The sequence below is a fragment of the Oryctolagus cuniculus genome (assembly GCF_964237555.1).
Source record: "Oryctolagus cuniculus chromosome 17 unlocalized genomic scaffold, mOryCun1.1 SUPER_17_unloc_1, whole genome shotgun sequence".
Lineage (NCBI taxonomy): Eukaryota > Metazoa > Chordata > Mammalia > Lagomorpha > Leporidae > Oryctolagus > Oryctolagus cuniculus.
Window position 1 is genome coordinate 2,477,112 of NW_027208202.1, and position 16,212 is coordinate 2,493,323.

Below are 16,212 nucleotides of genomic sequence, written 5' to 3' on the forward strand. Positions count from 1 at the left end.
TTGGGACCCCAGACACCCGGCCCACATCCATGGTACCTGGGACCCCTGATGACCGGCCCCTTCCCGGACATCCGGGATCCCAATGTCGGGCCCCTTCCTTGACACCCGGGACACCTGCTGCCTATACCCTCCTTGGCACCCCAGACCCCTGAAGCCCGGTATCCTCTGTGGCACCCCAGACCCCCAATGCCCAACCCCTTGCATGGTACCTAGGAACCCCATCGCCCGGCTCCCTACTGGGCCTCGGGATCCCAGACTCCTGGCCCCCTCCTTGACACAAGGAACCCCTGACACCCAGCCTCTTCCCTGGTACCCAGGATCCTGATGCCCGGCCACTTTCCTGGCACCCGTGGCCCTGGACACCCAGCTCTTCCCTGGCACCCAGAACCCCTATATCCTTCCTGGCACCCGTGACCCCCAACGCCTGGCCATTCCTGTCAACGGGACTCCCAACGTCTGACCCCGCCATGGCACTCTGGATCCCCAACATCTGGCCCCTTCCCAAACGCCCAGCCCCTTCCCTGGTACCCAAGACCCTCAAAGTCCAGCCCCTCCCTGTCACTCGGGACCCTTGATGCTCGGCCTCCTCCCTGGTACCTGGGACCCCTGACGCCGGCTTCCTCCCTAGTACCCTGGACACCAGACACCCAGCACCTACCCTGTACCCAGAACCCCAATTGCCCGGCTCCGTCCTGGGCCCCGGATTCTCTGATGACAGGCCCCCTACCTGGCACCCTGGACCCCCGACCTGAGGCTCCTTCCTGGGCCCCTGGATCCCAATGCTGGGCCCCCTCCTTGACACCCATGACCCCGGATGTCTGGCCTCCTCCCTTGCACCCAGGATCCTCGCCACCTGGGCCCCTCCCTGGCACCCATGAACCCTCCTGCCCAGCCCCTTCCCTGCCACCCATGACCCCCAACAACTGGCACCCTCCCTCGCAGCCTGGACCCCAAAGGCCTGGCCCCTTCCCCGACGCCCAGCCCCCTCCAGAGCACCCGGGTCCTCTGACACCTGGCCCACTCCCTGGCTCCCAGGACTCCAGACGCATGGCCACCTCCCTGGCACACCTGACCAAAGATGACTGGGCCCCTCCCTGGCACCCCAGACCCCCAAAGCTGAGCCCCTACCCTGGTACCTGGGACCCCCATTTCCCGGCTCCCTCCTGGGACCAGGGAACCAGGACTCCTGGCCCCCTTCTTGACAGCAGGAACCCCTGATGCCTGGCCTCCTCCCTGGCACCCGGGACCCCGACGTCTGGCCTATCCATGGCACCAGGGACCCTGGATGGCAAGCTCCTCCCTGGAACCCCAGACCCCCGATGCCTGGCTCCCTCCTGGGACTCAGGATACCCAACACCTGGCTCCCTCCTTGACACCCAGAACTGCTGACACCCAGCTCCTCCTTGGCACCCTGGACCCCCTATGCCCAGCCCCTACCCTGGTATCCGGGACCCTCTTCACCCAGCTCCATCCTGGGCCCCAGGATCCCCGACAGCAGGCCCCCTCCCTGGCACCCGGACCCCTGACACCTGGACCCCTCCCAGGCAGCATGCACCCCCAATGCCTGGCCCCATCCCAGGCACCCTGGACTCTCGACGTTGGCACCTCTCTGTCATTTAGGACTGCAGACACACGGCCCCTCCCTGTCACTCAGGACCCCTGATGCCTGGCCTCCTCCCTGGTACATGGGACCCCTGACGCCCAGCCCCTCTCTGTCACTCTGGACTCCAGCCGCCCAGCCCCCTCCCTGGCACCCTGGGCCCCCGACGCCCAGCCCCAACCCTAGTACCTGGGACCCACTTCTCCTGGCACCCTCCGGGCCCCAGGATCCCCGACACCTGGCCCCCTTCTTGACACCTGTGACCCCGGATGTCCAGCCTCCTCCCTGGCACCTAGGTCCCCTGCCGACTGGCCCCTTCCCTGGTTCCCAGGACCCTCAACGTCCAACCCCCCCTTGGCACCTGGGACCCCCGACACCTGGCCCCCTCCCTGGCACCCCGGACCCTTGAGACCCTGTCCCTCCCCTGACACCCAGCCCCCTCCCGGGCACCCAGGACCCCCGACACCTGGCCCCTCCCTGTCATTTGGGACCCCAGACACCCAGCCCCCTCCCTGGCACCCATACCCCAACGCCTGACACTGGGGTGTTTTTGTTTTTTTTTTTTTTCAACATCCAAGTACAAATTTTATTTAACAAAAAAAGACAATGTGATTCTTCCAGAATAAAAACTGGAACACCTGTGGAGCTTGCACTGCAGCCTTCTTACTAGAGGAGCAGTCAGGGGAGGAGGAAAAAGAACAAAAGGAAAAACTAAGGTGTAAAGATCAATTTCTAAGCAATAAAAGCTCAGTATATTGGAGATCTTTATTTAGAGAGAATCCATAACATCTAAAAGTAAAAACTGAAAAATGAATTGAATGAGATTTCAGGAAAGATCGATATTTTTAAAATCCACTAGATTACCAAGCACCGGCAAGAAACAAATAGAAGATATTAAAGGTCAGTAGGCAGAGTGGAAAACATATATTGACAGGAGAGAAAAAAAGGCTTCAATTATGTGATGCCTTTAAGCATTCTTCAAATCAATATTAAAACATGATACAAATGGCCCAACAGAAAAATGAGCAGAAATACGAAGACAAAGAGAAAGCCCCTAAGCCAAGAAGCAGAATTTTAACTCACCTGAAGCAGGTGACCGGCAGCTGCAGCCAGGATCCACCTGCAAGAAGCACTGGGCAATCCCAAGGCGACCCCAGCGGGTGGCAGGTGCACCATGGAGCAAGCAGCCCAGGAGGAGGGGAGGGGGCTGCGTCCCACCTCTCCTGATTCACTTGGAGCACAAACCTGTTAGGGAGCCACGCCTTGGAGGATGCTGATTGGCTGCGTCTTTTGTGACGCTGTGTGCGCCCCCGTCCAATCAGGCACAGTGATGTCATCACGCGGGATCTTGACGCCACAGTGGTCTTAGAGTTCCTCTGTGGAGCGAGGTCCCAGGAGAGGGCTGCTCTGCCTAGAAGCTCCAGAGCCCAGTGGGGGTCTGTGCTCTCCACGTTCGCACGCTGGGGGTCGCCTGGCACCTAAGAGCTGAGGACTTCAACTTGGTGAGTCCCCACAGGGGGAAAGCAGAACCGGTGGAAGCTGCCTGGGACCCCTGACCCCTTCCCTGACACCCGGGACCCCGGACGTCCGGCCCCTTCCCTGACGCCCAGCCACTTCTCTGGCACCCGGGACCCCCGAGGACAGCCCTTCCCTGGAATCCAGGACCCCCTTTGCCCGGCCACAACCTGGTACCTGGGACCCCCATCGCCCGGCTCCCTCCTGGGCCCCGTGATCCCCAACGCCTTGCCCCGCTCTGGCACCCAGAACCCCCGATGCCCAGCTCCCTCCTGGACCCTGGTATCCCCTATGCCTAGCCCCCTCCTTGAAACCCGTGACCCCCGATGTCTGGCCTCCTCCCTGGCACACAGGAACCCTGCAGCCTGGCCCCTTCAAAGGCACCCAGGACCCTCGACATCTGGCCCCGTCCCTGGCACCTGGACTCCAACGCCCGACCCCTCCCTGGCACCCGGGACCCCGACCACCTCCCTGGCAACTGTGACACCCAATGGCCGGCCCTTGCCTGTCACTTGGGACGCCAGACACCTGGCCCCTTCCCTGGTACCAGGGACCCGTGATGCCCGGCCCCTTCCCTGGCACCCAGGACTCAGGACACCCAGTTCCTCCCTAGCATGAGAGACCCCAACCCCCTCCCTGGCAACAGTGACCCACGATGCTCGGGCCTTGTCACTTGGGACTCCCGGCGTCCTGCCCTCCCTGGCACCCCAGATCCCCCACACCCGGCCCCTTCCCCAATGCCCTGCCCCTTCCCTGTTACCCAGGACCTGGACCTCTGACCCCTCCTTGTCACTCAGGACCCCTGATGCCAGGCCTTCACCCTGGTACCTGGGACCCCTGACACCCAGCCCCTCTCTGTCACTCGGGACCCCAGATGCCCAGCCCCATCCCTGCTACCCGGGACCCCTGACACCGGTTCCATCCCTGGCACTTGGGACTGAAGCCTGGCCCCCTCCCTGACACCCTGGACCCCCAACACCGGGCTCCCGATCCTGGACGCCTGGCCCCCTCCTTGACTCCCAGGACCAATGATGCCGGGCCTCTTCCCTGGCACCCAGGAACCCAGACGCCCAGCTCCTCCCTGGCACCCGGGACTCTCGAACCCCTACCTGGCACCTGGGAATCTCCATGCTTGGCCCCCACCCTGGCACCCTGGACCCCCAATTAATGGCTCTCTCCTGGGCCCTGGGATCCAGGATGCCTGGCCCCCTCCTTGACACCCTGGATGCCTGAAGCCAGGCCTCCTCCCTGGCACCCCAGACCCCCGATGCCCAGCCCCTACCCTGGTACCTGGAACCCCCAACACCTGGCTCCCTCCTGGGCCCTGGGATCCCCAAAGCTTGGCCCCCTACTTGACACCCAGGATCCTCGATGCCTGGCCCCCTCTCTGGCACCTGTGACCCCAGACACCTGGCCCTCCCTGTCACTCGGGACTCCTGACATCCAGCACCCTCCCTGGAACCGCGGATCCCCAACACCCTGCCCCTTCCCCGACGCCCAGCCCCTTCCCTGTGACCCAGGACCCTGGATGTCTGGCCCCTCCCTGTCTCTCGTGACCCCTGTTGCCAGGCCTCCACCCTGGTACCCAGGACCCCTGATGCCTGGCCCCTCTCTGTCACTCGGGACCCCAGATGCCCAGCACCTTCCCTGCTACCCGGGACCCCTGATGCACGGTGCCCTCCCTGCCACCAGGGACCCCCAACGCCTGGCCCCCACCTGGGCACCCCAGACCCCCGACCTGAGGCTCCTTCCTGGGCCCCTGGATCCCGATGCTGGGCCCCCTCCTTGACACCCATGACCCCAGATGTCTGGCCTCCTCCCTTACCCAGGATCTCCTCCACCTGGGCCCCTCCCTAGCACCCAGGACCCCTGCCGCCCAGCCCCTTCCCTTGCACCCAGGATCCCCAACACCCAGCATGCTCCCTCACACCCCAGACCCCAGAGGCCTGGCTCCTTCCCCGACGCCCAGCCCCCTCCCGGGATCCCGAGACCCCTGATGCCCGGCTCCCTCCCTGGCACCTGGCACCCCAGACGCTGGCCACCTCCCTGGCCTCTTTCCTGGCACCAGGGACCATGGACGCCCAGCTCCTCCCTGGCACCCAGGATCCCCAACCCACTCCCTGGCACCTGTGACCCCTGATGCCCGGCCCTCCCTGTCACTTGGGACTCCTGACTTCCGCCCCCCTCAATGGCATCCTGGATCCCCAACACCTGACCTCTTCCCTGATTCCCAGCCCCTTGCCTGGTACCAGGACCCCCAACGTCCAGCCCCTCCCTGTCACTCGGGACCCCTGACGCCCAGCCTCCTCCCTGGTACAGGGGACCCCTGACACCTGGCCACTCTCTGTCACTGGGGATCCCAGCCACCTGGCCCCTCCCTGGTACAGGGGACCTCTGATGCCCGGCCCCCTACCTGGCATCCCAGATCCACAACACCCAGCCCCTTCCCCAATGCCCAGCTGCTTCCCTGGTACCCAGGACTCCCAAAGTCCAGCCCCTCACAGTCACTCGGGACCCCAGCCACCTGGCCCCCTCCCTGGCACCCGGGACCCCTGATGCCTGGCCCTTTCCCTGGCACCCAGGACCCCTGATGCCTGGCCCTTTCCCTGGCACCCAGGACCCCTGATGCCTGGCCCCTTCCCTGGCAACCCGGACCCCCGATTCCTGGCTCCCTCCTTGTCACCCAAGACCTCTGGCCCCCAGCCTCCTCCCTGGAACCCTGGGTCCCCGATGCCCAGCCCCTACCCTGATACCCGAGACCCCCTTCTCCCAACTCCCTCCTGGGCCCCAGGATCCCTGATGCCTGGGGCCCAGGGTGTCCGACCTCCTCCCTGGCACCTAGGTCTCCTGCTGCCCGGCCCCTTTTTTGGCACCCAGGACCCCCAACGTCCTGCCCCCTCCCTGGCACCCAGGACCCCCGACACCTGGCCCCCTCCCTGGCACCCCGGACACTTGATGCCCGGCCCCTTCCATGATGCACAGCCCCCTCCCGGGCACCCAGGACCCCTGACGCCTGACCCCGGGACTTTTTTTTTTCATTTTCCAAGTTCAAATTTTATTTAACAAAAAAGACAACATGATGCTTCCAAAATAAAAACTGGAACACCTGCAGAGCTTGCACAGCAGCCTGTGCTGTCAGCTGCCTCCCATGCCTGGGGCTGTCTCAGCACCAGGAAGACCCACGCTGGGAACCAGATTCACTTTATAGTGGACTTCTCTGGCAGGTGTAGACCTGACGGGGTTTTCTTATCTGGGATGTGGGGGTGCTGGACCCCACCGTGCACAGCCTTCAGTCTCCTAAGGCTCTAGTTGTGACTTGAACACTGTGGGTCTCATCAGGCCCCGAGAGGCGGTGGTATTGTGAATGGGCCTGTCCATGAGCTCCATGGCGCCCTGGCCATGCTCGCTGCAGGGTGCGCGCTCCAGCTCCAGCACCGTGATGGTGTTGGGGGTCGAGGTGCTGAGGAGGTGCTTTGGCACAAACAAGGTCACCTGGGCCCCGCATGCTGGCCAGTAGTGGCCGAGGTTGAAGCCGTTGACCCACACCTGACCCTTGGTCCACCTGGGAAACTTGATAAAGGCGTCCCAGGGCAGGGACGGGACCCCACTGGGGATGGAGAAGTTCCCAGTGTAAAGGGCTGGCAGCGTGTAGTTCTGGGAGCTGCAGGCACTGGCGTCCTTCTGGCGGCCACCCCAGTACCCAGGAGGCTGCTCACTGCCCTCTCGGTGTCCAGGGGGAAGATGGTCCAGTTTGTGAGGATGCAGGAACCCAGGGTCAAGTTGGAAATCAAGCCCTTAAAGTCGTTGATGGCTTTGCGGTAGTGCACGTGCCCCATGTTCTCCACCAGGAGGTCCAGCCTGGCTCCAGCCTTCCCTTGTATGCTCACCGTGAGCACGTGGTTTCGCCCCAGCACTCCCTGCAGAATCCCATCCACAGCGACTCAGGCCCGGTCGTGGACTCCATTGAGGGGTGAAGAGAGGGGTGTAGGGTTGCTGCAGTCCCGAGGCAGTGTTGTCCGGTACAGCACAAAGCCAAAGTACTGTTTCACCTGGGTACACATCAGGGGATAAACACTGTTGATGGGCCTGGAGGGACACAGGACATCCAGAGCTGCATCCACTGCCCTTCACTTTTTCAGCGGGACTGTTCCATATGCAAACTTTGGTGTGGATGGAGGAATGGGACCTTCTGGTAATGCTGCAAACTTCCCGATAACCTTCTGCAGAGCAAAATACTTCTTGGTGAGGTCCTCTGCCTCACTCAGGGGGCGTCATAGTCTAGCTGGTGAGCTGTGATGCATAGGGCGTGTTGGCCCCGTTCCAATAGGCAAAATGGGTCCCACCTATAAACATGTACATGTTCACATTTGCTCCCCTGGCAAGGATGTCAGAGGACGGAAGCCACTGCTTCACTCTGGACTGTCCAGTGCTGTTCACCCCAGTGGTCTAACCAGCCAGTATAGAATTAAGAATTGACCAAGGGTCCTCTGGGCTCACTATTCCTCTGGATTTGGAAGGCATCTTTGATGTTGTCACCTACACCAAAGTCCACTGTGGCATAGAGGCCCTGCAGCACCCCACACTGCAGGGACTTCTGTGCACCGTCGGTGGTGAACAGAAGCACGTTGTCATCCAGGTAGTAGTGGAAGTGCTTCTGCAGGAAACGCAGGTAGTCATAGTCACGGGAGAAGTAGCTGCCATATTCATTTTCAACCTGCACAGGTATACTCGGCCCTCCACTCTGATAGAGCAGAGGCTTCCTCTTGGGCAGAAGGACGCCCGGCCACTTGTCCACAGCCACGAGGTAATCTGGGTCAGAAGAGCGGAGAACGATGGACTCTTGCTCTAACAGCCAAGCAGGGAGACCCCCGCCTGGATGGCGTTCAGTCCCGCCATCTTCATCTTCAGCTGCCGGTCCTTCCAGTGGAAGCTGGGCACGCGGAAGTAGTGGATGCTCCCCGAGATGTAGCGGAAGGGCTGGCCATCCTTGAGGAAACGGTCCCGGCAGTAGTGGATCTCGAATGTCCTCTGGGAAGTGCTCCCAGGCTCCTCCATGGCTCCAGGACAAGAAAGCTTTGTCTAAAAAACAAAACAAAACAAAACAAAAACAAAAACAAAAACAAAAAAAAACCCCACCTGGGCCAGGGAATCACAGCCCAGGTGGAGAGGAAGCAGTGCATACTCCAATTGAAGTGAAATTGCTCTCAGCAGCTGTGCTCCAAATACTTGACCACCTCCAACTTTGGTTCTGGATAAGCGTTCGACTTTCCTCTGCCCTAGGCACGTTCCTGGGAATCCTTTGATCAAACGGTGTCAGCGTTTGATCCCATTAGTGGTGGCCGGGCCCCCGTGCCTACGGGGCGCTGACTGTCATCTCGAGAAGCGTCACCGTCGTCAGTGTCTCGGCCCTGCATTTTTCCACATTCCTGCTTCTGGCTCACCGGCCTCAGGGCCCTGCCAGGCACCTGTGAGTGTGCATCCAGGCCCCCACTGCGGCCCACAGCCCCGCTTTTATTTATTACTCATGGGGTGGGGTGGGGTGGGGGCTGCCTCTTGTCCCGTGGGTAAGGAATCCTCCCAGGCCTGCAGTTCAGTCTTGTCCTGGCTGGCCGCAGGAGCCCAGGGCAGGTGGCTCATGCTGGGCGGGGCCGCTGGAGTTCTGGAGGGAGGGAGGCCCCTCCTGGGGACCCTGGGGCGCTGGCGTCGGTGGTGAGGACCGGCTGTGATGGACTCACCTCAGGCCCCTGCCCGCCACCAAGGCTGTCCGGGCTGTGGCATGACGCGGGCATGGCCTCCTTCAAGCACAAGCTTCGCTGTCATGGCCAGACATGATCCTCTTGCTCCCCAGCTTTGGCTTCCTGGAGAGACTCTTAATTTTGTTCTAGTAAATAATCTTGAATGTATTAAGCTTGCTGAAACACACACACACACACACACACAGGCGCCAGGTCTCGAGTCGCCGCAGAGCTGATAGCGACTGGGACACTGTGACGTGCTGCGCAAGACGTGCCCCACGGCCGCGCAGGCCAAGTCCAAGCAGACTGTGCTAGCTGCTCAGCAATGAGGAGATGACATGGAGACAGCTAAGAAATGGGCCACCGGCCAGAATAAACAGCACTTGATCACCAAGAACATGGCCAAACTGGACCGGGAAACGGAGGAGCTGCACCACGACCGGGTGACCCTAGAAGTGGGCAAGGTCATCCAGCAGGGCCGGCAGAGCAAGGGGCTGACGCAGAAGGACTTGCCCATGAAAATCACTGAGAAGCCGCAGGTCATTACAGACTACGAGAGTGGCCGGGCCATCCCTAACAACCAGGTGCTGGGCAAGAGCAAGCGGGCCATCGGCCTCAAGCTCGGGGCAAGGACATTGGAAAGCCCATCGAGAAGGGCCCAAGGGCGAAGTGAGCACAAAGCCTCAAAATCAGTGCATGCAGCTGAGCCTCCTCTGGCTGCCTGACCGCTGCACTGACCACCGACCGGCTGCGCCCGCACCTGCGCCCGTGCCCAGGGGCCTCCTCCACCCACACCTGCTGTCAAACAAGAACAAACCTTGCAAAGAAAAAAAAAGTCTCTGAGACTGTTTTTTTTTTCTTTATTTCTGCTGTTGACTTTATTTTAACTGAAAGGCAAGCATAACACGTCCTGGAAAAATAAAAGATTTAGGATACGATACAAACTAGACGAGGGCTAGGGCTGTCCCGGGCCGGGCCAGGCGAGGGGATCATTGGTCTGGTGCTACAGGTGATGGAGAGGGCCCTGGAGGGTGCGCCCCCCCACCCCTGCAGGAAGGGCTGGGTCTGTCTGTCTCGGGGCCACCCTCGGGTTCCAGGCCACTCTGAGGGCGCTGGGTGTCAGAGGAGCTATTGATAGTGTCGGGGGCAGGGGAGGCTGGCGGGCTTGGAAGTCCAGCATGCAGCTAGTACCAGGTGCAGGGGCGGCACCCCAAAGGGGACCCCAAGGCCCCAAGCCGTGTGGGGCAGAGCAGGGGGCAGGTCCCCAGGCACCTCCGGGGCTGGCGAAGGTCAGCTGGGCTGGGGGACAGCAGCTGTGTTCCTGAGGCCCTGCGCCGGGGGCACCAGTCAGGAGCAGCCAGGGGCCGTGTGGGTCACAGTTCCAAGGGCTCCTCCACGGGCACCAACTGCAGCTGGGTCAGGACCTTGACCTCGGCCTCCAGTCCCTGGTCCACCTCGCTCCTCGCCGGGGCTCCCAGGAGCAGGCCGTCGGGATCGGGGTCTGTCAGCCACAGCACGGTCTGGGGGGCCTGCGCCCCCAGCGCCTTTTCCGCATCCAGCAGCCGCTCTGCGCCTGTGCTCAGTTCCAGTCCCGGGGGCCAGAGGGGCACGGCTGCCGGGCACAGCAGCAGCATCTCGGGCGGGGGCGCTGGGAAATTGTGCAAGGCTGGAGGAGTCCGCGGCGAAGGGCGGAGTAGCAACGGGGGGCGGCGGCTGGGCAGGGAGGGTATCTTTGGGCACAGGGATGGCGGCCTCCAATTTCACAGGCAGGGCCAGGCCCGGGGTGGGCGGCAGCACCTGGGAGACAGGCATGCTGGTGGGGAAGGTGGCAGTGAGGATGATCTTGCCCTGCTGCATGGCCACGCCCAGCACGATGGGTGCGAAGTCCGGGAGGCGGGGCCGGCGTGCGCGCCAGGGGCTGCTGGGCTAGGATTGGCTGGTGGCCAGGAGGCAGGGCCTCCGCGCACCACTGCAGCGGGCTGTGATTGGCCTTGGATCTGGGCCAGCTACCGGCGTGCGGGAGAGGCTCAGGGCATGAAGACCTAGCGGGGCGGCGGGTTCGCGAGCAGCGGGGAGGGGTCGGGGCGGTGGCGGCGGCGGCGGCGGCGGAGGCCAGTACTGCACCCAGCGGGATGAGCTAGGAGGAGGCCGCAGCTGTGGCGACAGCGGCCCCCGCGGCGACAGTGCCCGCGACGGCAGCAGGGGTGGTAGCCCTGGTGGTACGGGTGCCCGCGGGGGAGCCGCAGAAAGCAGGCGGCGGGGCAGGCGGCGGGGAGGGCGGAGTCGCCTCTGGCCCAGCTGCTGGGATCCCCTCGGCGCCAGGCCCTCGCACTCCTGGCAACCCAGCGACGGCAGCCTTGGGGACTCCCGCGCCCCCGGCCCAGAGTCAGGTGGACAAGCGGGTGCTGGCAGTTCAGGTCCTGGCACTGTCAAATGGTTCGACGTCCGGAATGGTTACGGATTCATCAACAGGAATGACACCAAGGAGGATGTCTTTGTGCACCAGAGAGCTATTAAAAGAAGCAACCCCAGGAAGTTTCTGCGCAGCGCTGGAGATGGGGAGACCGTGGAGTTCAGTGTCGGAGAGAAGGGCGCAGAAGCTGCTAATGTAACTGAGTCGGGGTGTGTGTGTGTGTGTGTGTGTGCCAGTGAAGGGCAGCCGCTACGCCCCCAATCGACGCAGGTTCCGCCGCTTCATCCCCCGGCCTCGCCCAGCTGCCCCGCTGCCCATGGTGGCAGAGGTGCCCCCGGCGGGACAGAACCCGGCAGTGTAGGAGAGCGGGCTGAAGACTGGGCAGCGGCCCAGGCGACAGCGCCCACCACCCTTTTTCTACCGACTGCGGGTTGTGCGAGGTCCTCGTCCCCCAACCAGCAGCAGCCCATAGAGGGCACTGATGGGGTGGAGCCCAAAGACACAGCCCTGTTGGAGGGGGACCAACAGCAGGGTGATGAGCGGGTGCCCCCACCCAGTTTCCAGCCCAGATATCACAGGCCCTTCCGCCTGAGGCCACCCCAGCAGCCTAGCACAGAAGGTGGGGATGGGGAGACCAAGCCCAGCCAAGGCCCCACTGATGGCTCCTGGCCTGAACCCCAGCACCCACGAAACCGCCCCTACTTCCAGCTGCGATGGCAGCAGCCCCCTAGCCCTCGGCAGCCCACTGCCCCAGAGACCTCAGCCCCCATCAACAGTGGGGATCCCCCCCCACCATGCTGGAGTGCTTCCAACTCAGGACACCCAGCCACCATCTGGTATCTGCCAGTTTTTCCAACTGACTTGTACCCTATCCAGCACCCCCCCTTTCCCATAATCCATGACATCAAAACATCGGCTCCATCCACACTGGGGAAGCCCTAGGACTTGGCCCAGCTCCAGCTCTGGGGCTGAGCAGGGACCATAATCAGCCACTGTCTGTGCTGCCCCTGGCACCCGGACCCCAGACACCCGGCCCCCTCCCTGGTACCTGGGATCCTGACATCTGGACCCCTCCTTGGCACCCCGGACCCCCGAGGCCAGGTATCCTCTGTGGCATCCCTGAACCCCAGCGCCCAACCCCTTCCATGGTACCTAGGACCCCCATTGCCCGGCTCCCTCCTGGGCCTCGGGATCCCAGACTCCTAGCCCCCTCCTTGACACCAGGAACCCCTGATGCCTGGCCTCCTCCCTGGCACCCGTGGCCCTGGACACCCAGCTCCTCCCTGGCACCTGGGACCCCTATATCCTCCCTGGCACCCGTGACCCCCAATGCCCGGCCCTTACTGTCACTCGGAACTCCCAATGTCCTGCCCCCACCATGGCACTCCAGATCCCTGACACCTGGCCCCTTCCCAGATGCCCAGCCCCTTCCCTGGTACCCAAGACCCTCAAAGTCCGGCCCCTCCCTATCACTCGGGACCCTTGACGCTCAGCCTCCTCCCTGGTACCAGGGACCCCTGACGCCAGCTTCCTTCCTGGCACCCTGGACCCCAGACGCCCAGCACCTACCCTGTACCGGGAACCCCAATTGCCCGGCTCCGTCCTGGGCCCCGGATTCCCTGTTGACAGACCCCCTCCTTGGCACCCTGGATCCCCGACCCGAGGCTCCTTCCTGGGCCCCTGAATCCTGATGCCAGGCCCCCTCCTTGACACTCATGACCCTGGATGCCTGGCCTCCTCCCTTGCACCCAGAACCCCCACCACCACCTTCCTGGCACCCAGGAACCCTCCTGCCTGGCCCATTCCCAGCCACCCAGGACCCCTGAAACCTAGCACCCTCCCTTGCACCCCGGACCCCAGAAGTCTGGCCCCTTCCCCAATGCCCAGGCCCCTCCCTGACACCCGGCCCACTCCCCAGCAACCAGGACTCCAGATGCCTGGCCACCTCTCTGGCACCCCAGACCCCTGACGCTGAGCCCCTACCCTGGTACCTGGGAACCCCATTGCCCAGCTCCCTCCTGGGACCCAGGATCCTGGACTCCTAGCCCCCTCCTTGATACCAAGAACCCCTGACGCCTGGCCTCCTCCCTGGCACCCGGGACCCCAATGCCTGGCTTCTCCATGGTACCTGGGACCCTGGAGGCCCATCTCCTCCTGGCACCTGGCACCCCCGACCCCCTCCCTGGCACCGGTGACCCACAATACCCGGCCTTCCCTGTCACTTGGGAATCTTGACTTCTGGCCCCCTCAATGGCATCCCAGATCCCCAACACCTGTCCTCTTCCCTGATGCCCAGCCCCTTCCCTGGTACCCAAGACCCCCTATCTGGCCCCTCCCTGTCACTCGGGACCCCAGATGCCTGGCCTCCTTCCTGGTACATGGGCCCCCTGATGCCTGACCAGTCTCTGTCACTCAGGACTCCAACGCCCTGCCCCCTCCCTGGTACCCCAGACACCCGGCCGCTCCCTGGCACCTCGGACCCCCGACACCCAGCTCCTTCCTGGGCCCTGGGATGCCTGACGCCTGGCCCCCTACTTGTCACCCTAGACTTCTGATGCCCAGCCTCCTCCATGGTACCCTGGGCCCCCGACACCCAGCCCCTACCCTGGTACCTGGGACTCCCTTCTCCTGGCACCCTCCAGGCCCCAGGATCCCCAGTGCCTGGCCCCCTTCTTGACACCTGTGACCCCGGATGTCCAGCCTCCTCCCTGGCACCTAGGTCCCATGCCGACCGGCCCCTTCCCTGGTTCCCAGGACCCCCAATATCCTACTCCCTCCCTGGCACCTGGGACCCCTGACACCTGGCCCCTCCCTGTCACTCAGGACCCCAGATGCCCAGCCCCCTCCCTGGCACCTGGACCCCAACGCCTGACCCTGGGCTGTTTTTGTTTTTTTTTTCAACATCAAGTACAAATTTTATTTAACAAAAAAAGACAACATGATTCTTCCAAAATGAAAACTGGAACACCTGCGGAGCTTGCACAGCAGCTTTCTTACTAGAGGAGCAGTCAGGGGAGGAGGAAAAAGAACAAAAGGAAAAACTAAGGTGTAAAGATCAATTTCCAAGCAATAAAATCTCAGTATATTGGAGATCTTTATTTAGAGAGAATCCATAACAACTAAAAACAAAAACTGATAAATGAATTGAAAGAGATCAGGAAAGATCGATATTTTTAAAATCCACTAGCTTACCAAGCACCGGCAAGAAACAAATAGAAGATATTAACGGTCGGTAAGTAGAGTGGACAACATATATTGACAGGGGGGAAAAAGGCTTCAATCATGTGATGCCTTTAGGCATTCGTCAAATCAATATTAAAACATGATACAAATGACCCAACAGGAAAATGAGCAGAAATACGAAGACAAAGAGAAAGTCCCTAAGCCAAGAAGCAGAATTTTAACTCACCTGAAGCAGGTGACCGGCAGCTGCAGCCAGGATCCACCTGCAAGAAGCACGGGGCGACCCTGGGGTGACCCCAGCGGGTGGCAGGTGCACCATGGGGCAAGCAGCCCAGGAGGAGGGGAGGGGGCTGCGTCCCACCTCTCCTGATTCACTTGGAGCACAAATCGGTTAGGGAGTCATGGCTTAGAGGATGCTGATTGGCTGCGTCTTTTGTGACGCTGTGTGCGCCCCCTTCCAATCAGGCTCAGTGATGTCATCATGCGGGATCTTTACGTCACAGTGGCCCTAGAGTTCCTCTGTGGAGCGAGGTCCCAGGAGAAGGCTGCGCTGCCTAGAAGCTCCAGAGCCCAGTGGGGGTCTGTGCTCTCCACTTTCGCACACTGGGGGTCGCCTGGCACCTAGGAGCTGAGGACCTCGACATGGTGAGTTCCGACGGAGGGGATAGCAGAACCGCTGGAAGCTGCCTTGGACACCTGACCCTTTCCCTGACACCTGGGACCCCCACGCCCGACCCCTTCCCCTATGTCCAGCCACTTCTCTGGCACCCGGGACCCCAACGACGGCCCCTCCCTAGCATCCAGGACCCCCGGGTCCCCGCCGGTCGGGTCTGGCGATGGCATGGTGTCAGTGATGGTGTAGGGTAGTGACAGGGTAGGGGCTGGGCGTCGAAGATCCAGGGTGCTAAGGTGGAGGCCAGGCGTCGGGGAACCCGGGGCCCAGGAGGGAGCCAAGCGTCGGGGTCCAAAATGCCATGAGGGGGCCAGACGTCAAGGGTCCCGGGTGCCAGGGAGTGGGTCGGGCGTCTGGGGTCCCGAGTGACAGAGAGGGGCCGGGCGTCAGGGGTCCCAGGTCCAGGGAGGAGGCTGGGCGTCAGGGGTCCTGAGTGACAGGGGGTGGTCGGATGTTGGGGGTCCTGGGTACGAGGGAAGAGGAAGGGCATCAGGGATGGGGCTGGGTGTTGGCGATCTGGGGTTCCAGGGAGGGTGCCGGGTGTCAGAAGTCCCGAGTGACAGAGAGGCCCACGTGGCAGGGGTCAGGTTGCCAGGGAGGGTGTCGGGGGTCCCGGGTGCCAGGGAGGAGCTGGGCGTCCAGGGTTCAGGTGCCAGGGAAGAATCTGAGCATCGGGTTCCTGAGTGCCAGAAAGGAGGCCGGTAGTCAGGGGACCCTGGTGTCAAGGAGGGGCAGGCTTTGGGGATTCCTGGGCCAAGGAAGAAGCCAGGCGATGGGGCTCCAAGGTACCAAAGAAGGGGCTGGGCATTGGGGGTCTGGGGTGCTAGGGAAGAGGCTGGGCGTCAGGTTCCTGGTTGCCAGGGAGGAGGTCAGGAGTTGGGGATCCAGGGTGCCAGGGAGGGGGCCAGGTGTCGCTGGTCCCAGGTGCCAGAAAGGGGGCCAGACCTCAGGATCCCAGTTGCCAGTGAAGGGGCCTTGTCTTGGGGTTCGGGGGCCAGGGAGGAGGCTAGACATCAGGTGTCCCAGGTGTCAAGGAAGGGGCCAGGAGTCAGGGATCCCGGGGCCCTGGAGGGAGCCAGGTGATGGGGTTCCC

At 62.5% G+C, this 16,212-nt stretch overlaps 4 pseudogenes; 2 read left to right on the forward strand and 2 right to left on the reverse strand.

Annotated features, from left to right (window-relative positions):
- The window catches only part of LOC138847838 (protein LYRIC pseudogene), a 408,551-nt pseudogene that overhangs the window by 183,621 nt on the left and 208,718 nt on the right, over positions 1-16,212 (reverse strand).
- On the reverse strand, positions 6,263-8,398 carry LOC138847837 (beta-galactosidase-like; annotated as a pseudogene).
- LOC100358140 (endothelial differentiation-related factor 1 pseudogene) lies at positions 9,070-10,895 on the forward strand (annotated as a pseudogene).
- On the forward strand, positions 10,983-12,306 carry LOC138847839 (Y-box-binding protein 2 pseudogene; annotated as a pseudogene).